We start from the raw sequence: 5,566 nt of genomic DNA, 5'->3' as shown, positions 1-5,566 counted from the left end.
TATACCTTCATTTTACTATTCCACCTACCCACTTAGTATACCTATAATTGACTATTCTACATTCTTATTTAAAATTCTACCCTCCTTATACCTACCATTGATTATTTTACCTTCTTATTCAAAATTCTACCCTCCTTATACCTACCATTGACTATTATACCTTCTTATTCAAAATTCAACCCTCCTTATACCTACCATTGACTATTATACCTTCTTATTCAAAATTCAACCCTCCTTATACCTACCATTGACTACCCATACAATTCTTCCTCCCATTTACTATCCTATTATTTCACCAATTACCATTCTTTAATTACCACTCTCTGTAACACCATAAATTTTCCAAGAATTAAAATCCTTAGCTACAATAGATGTTAAAATAACATCATTATCGAAATAATCTATTTAAATAGCTTTGAAAATTCTGGGGCACTACAAGGGGTACATTGCTAACTTTTAAACATTGGGGTTCGAATTGAAAAATTCCTAAAACTTCAGGAGGGTAAAGTGAATTTAATAATAACAATTATATATATAACAATGCTCATGTATAGGCACGGATGGAGGAGTTATTGGAAAATGACCCTGTGAAACAGGTAGAAGGGCCCAGGGGACGATTAGGTGGACACCGAATAACGCTTATGCTCAGACGCACGACAATAAGCCTAAGTATGCGGGTTGTGTTCGAGGGGTCAATAAGAATATTTTGCCTGCACGTGGCACCATCTACTCATACTATACACCGTCCCAAGTACGATCGCAGAACCGTGGTGGGATGATGGTCTCGCGTGAAAAACGTGAAAGAGCCATTGAAGCTGAGAGGGAGAAGCACATGGAGCAAATGGATGGGAGGCTGGCACAACAGAGTGAGGAGATTACTATGGCGGTGACTACGCGGGTGACTGAGCAGATGGCAGCGTATGAGGCCCAAATTCGCAGCCTTAAGAGGTCAAGACGTATGAGGTCCAAGCCGGAGGTGACGACAATCAGGAATCTGCAAGATGCAGAGTCCCCAGCCCGAGTAATTGTGAGATCCTCAGTTGATAGCCGATCATGTAACATTATATTTTTATTATTTCTATTTGATTAACACGATTATCTTACAAGATGAATATCATTTTAAGGGCTAGTAATTTTGTTTGGTAAATAAACTTTGTTCGTATCTAACACAATTGTACATAACACAATTGCAAAGTAATATGTGTAGATGACGTAAGAGTAGAAGCTGAGGACGATGATCACAATGAAACCCAACACCAGACGCCGACTGGACAGAAGTCTCATTTGTCAAGACATTATACCCATCGTTCAGGCACCTCGTGAGTATATATATAATTTAGCATATATATAAACTCAAAATAATCTACTTTGTTGTTCCTGATTGGTTTGGTTGTGATTGGAGCTTTGCATAGTTAATCTTACCATATTTGTTGAAGCCGCCTCATTGAATAAATGTATATGTAGATGTATATGTGTTTGTGTATAGGTCGTGCAAATATGTATGTCGAGGTTGTATATGTGACAATTATTCAATTGTCACATCACTTACTTTGACATTGCTCATTTATTAGGAGTTTAAAATATTATATCACAAATGTTAATTAACTGATTGATTGTTTGTTTTATCTTTTGCAGTTAGTGCGGAGAAGTCGAGAAGACGAATTGGGTCACGATGATGTTCACTCAGCTTTGGTCGGAGTAGTGTTTGTTTAAGGCTTATGTTTTTTGTATTTGTATATAACGTTAGTTGTATTGTATTTTACTATTTCCTACGTTGATGTGTATATATACATTTAGAGTTGGATTATTTGTGGTAGTTGGATTGTGGTTATATATAGTTGAATTGATAGATTATTGTGATTATATATGTATTTGATGTTGGATTAGATTATTGGATTTTGGATTAGATTATTGGATTGTCATTATATGTAACTTGTATATCAGGTGTCGAGCGGAGAAAATTTTAGTATAATGACCCGAGAAAATTAGAAAAAAAAAAAAAAAAATTCCCTATCAACTTTAGTAACATGTCAGATTTTGACACGTTACCAAATGGTAACGTGTCAAAATGGTAACATGTCAAAATCTGACACGTTACCAAAAAGGTAACATGTCAAAATCTGACACGTTACCAAAAAATGTAACATGTTAGAATCTGACACGTTACCATTCGGTAACGACATGTTACCATGTGTGGTAACGTGTCAGATTCTGACACGTTACCAAATCGTAATGTGTCAGAATATGACACGTTACAACCAATTGTAACGTGTCAGATTTTGACACGTTACCAAATGGAATCTGACACGTTACCAAATGGTAACGTGTCAGAATCTGACATGTTACAAAAGTTGAAATAGTTACGTCCAATTTCACAACCCGTCAGACATGTTACCATAGACACGTTGCTAAACTTTAGTAACGTGTTAACACCATATACACATTACTAATGGTCCGTGACCAAAAAAATTGATTCTTGTAGTGATTGACCCACGTTACCAACTATCATCAACATAAAAAACATTTACCATAAGTTTATGGGCCTAATATACACATCCCAAAAGGTTAAGCAAACTATAAAGTTACAATCAAAAGTTCAACAAATCTCAAAAAGTTACAACCAAAAGTTTCATTCATAACAAAATATTGTCTAAAAGCCCTAAACATTAGTGTCCATCAATGTTGCCAAGCAGGTCATTTCTGTTTCTTCTTCTTTGCTTCCATTAGCTGGATTCCCTTCTCCACTGTTGGTACAACCACTCTTCTTGCTTTACTATCCAAACCACTCTGCAGTTGTTTCATTCACATATTTAAGTTCCAAAGTCCTCGATCTTGTATCAACAGATGTGGATGGCAGTGTGGATTTACTTTTCTGTTCAACATCAATTGGTTTATGATAGCATATGAAAAAGTTAATAAAGTTAGATATGAACAAAATAGGCGTTTGAAAGCAAATGACAACTTAAAGTAATATATACTTACAGTAGCAGCCTAAGAAGGCTGAACATGTACACTAGCAGGAGTCTGAACATGTTTTCTTCAATCACTGCCCTTAGAAATAACTTTGCCCTTATCCATCACTACAACTTGAACATGATGTTTTCTTCCTATAGTTTTTAACAAACGAAATTAAAACCCGAAAATATCCTCACATTTTCTATCCGATTAAAAGACAAAGACTCTAATAATATTAAAATAAATTACAGAGAAGAGTTTTTAAAAGAATTGAATAATAAGAGATAATTATCCACTCAAAATAAACTGCTCAGAAAATTTCAAATTTTGAAATTAAACTGCTGTTTTGAATTTCGAAATTAAACTGCTTATCCAACAGATACTTAATTCTAACTGTTAGATTAAATAATTATCTAATAATAATTATTATATCTTAATTATTTAATCTCAACCGTTAGATCAAAGTTAATTTGATTTTACAATTAACTTTAATTACAGTCCAATAAATCCAACCATTGGATTTACCTAAGAAGTATCCCACGGTTTAGATCAAACGATCTTGACCGTCCAAAAATGAATGGTCATGATCAGATTGCTCCTCGCTCTGATGCTTCGTGCCAAATGCGCCATCAAAGCGCCCTACAGCCCACGTCATGGGTACTATAACAAGTACTAGAGTGTATCCTAGCATAGTTCATTTAATAGGTTAAGTTTGTTGGGCCTTAGAGCACTAGCAGCAAACTCCCTATAGCCCATTCCATTCCCTATGTTTAGGAAAAATCTAAAAAAAAACCACAAAAAAGCATCCACATCAGAAGCCCCAAATTTAACCAACATCAAATGACATCTACAATGTTTCCCAATGCATTGGGAAACACGGTAGACTCCTTATGCATTATTAAATTATAAAACATCTCATTCTCTCATCTCTCCTTCACATGCTCCAACAATTCTCTCTCATCTCTCATTGGTTGTAATGATAAAAAAAAAAAAAAAAAGGTTAAATACTAAATTAGTCCCTAGGGTTTCACAACTTTATTTTTTCCCCCTGTGATTTCATTTTTATCACAGGAGGTCCCTGTGGTTTTGATAATAGACTAAGTTAGTCCTTCGTCAGTTTCCTTAACGGAATTCCACGTGTACCAATCAAATGCTGACACGTGGCACATACTTAATTTTTTTTTTCAAAAAAACAAATTTTAAAAAAAAGTATTTTCTAAAAAATAAAAACAAAAAAAACAAAGAAAAAGATCAGTGGTCTGCCATTCCCAAGTGGCTCTGGCCTGGCAGGACAAAACCACCCCAAATTCATCAGTGGTTTCTGGCCACCCCCCAAGGGCTCCATGGGGTGGCCCTCATTTCTACCACCCCTGGCTCCAAGGTGGCCGATCCACCCCATCCTAGCCAGATAGGTCAGCCACCCCATGGCCAAAGGTGGCCCAATCTTTTTTGTTTTTTTTTTTTAGAAAATGCATTTTTTTTTTAATTTTTTTTTTTAAAATTAAGTATGTGCCACGTGTCAATATTTGATTGGTCCACGTGAAATTCCGTTAAGTCAACTAACGGAGGACTAACTTGGTCTATTATCAAAACCACATGGACCTCCTGTGATAAAAATGAAACCCCATAGAGGAAAAAATAAAGCTATAAAACCCCAGGGGGTCTGAAGTATTTAATCCTAAAAAAAAAAATAGTATTTAATTCATATAGGGGAAAATAAGGAAATCTATGTGAAATGTTTTTTTATAGGGAATCAAAAAGTAGTTTTATTCTCTAAATTGAGGAAAAATAGTTGGGAAGCTACTGCTAGTGCTCTTATAGATGACAACAAAATCTTCTCTTTCCAAGGGACAATCTTCAATCAATGCTATTTAAAACCTTCAATTTAAAACATTTTCAAGACACAAAATAATATATATATTGAAAATATTTCCTGAGAAATTGCTAAGAATTTTACATAAGAGATGATAATTGATTAATTTTATTTCATTAAAAGGAGACCCTAAGTTATTTTTTTGAGTCTTTTATTTATTTATTTGTATATGTCTAGCAAAATAGGAAACTTGTGTATTCCAAAAGGAAAGTTCTCTTGATCTTTTATAAAATGATTTTATAGACATGTAACTTTTTGCATACATTAATCACTTATGATTTACTATGAAATTAAATTTGAGACTTCTTTATTTTTATTTTACATAAATACGTGCAAACATATATATATATATATATATATATATATAGGAAATTGTATGTATCTATGTACCTTCGTCTCCCATACTAAAAGTCCCGATTTGAGTACTAATATGAGGTGGAGTTTATTTATTGATATTCGTAGCATTTTTTATTTATTAATTATTTTGGTTCTCTCCAATAAATAAGCTTCACATAATGTTAATACCTATATATTAATAAAAGAGTTAGCATTTCTCAAATGTAATTACCCCAATAACTTTTAAAAGCCTTTCCAAATGAATTAAACAAAAAACAACCCGCAGCCGCACTTCAAAGTTCGAACATCAGAATCCGCGAATTTGCGGGCGGGTCGGGGCGATACGGGCGTGTTAAGCGGTTACGGGCGGGTTTTAACTTTTGCCCTCCCCGCCGCGCTTTA

Source organism: Corylus avellana, chromosome ca7, assembly GCF_901000735.1.
Source record: "Corylus avellana chromosome ca7, CavTom2PMs-1.0".
NCBI lineage: Eukaryota > Viridiplantae > Streptophyta > Magnoliopsida > Fagales > Betulaceae > Corylus > Corylus avellana.
This window is presented reverse-complemented; position numbering follows the sequence as displayed.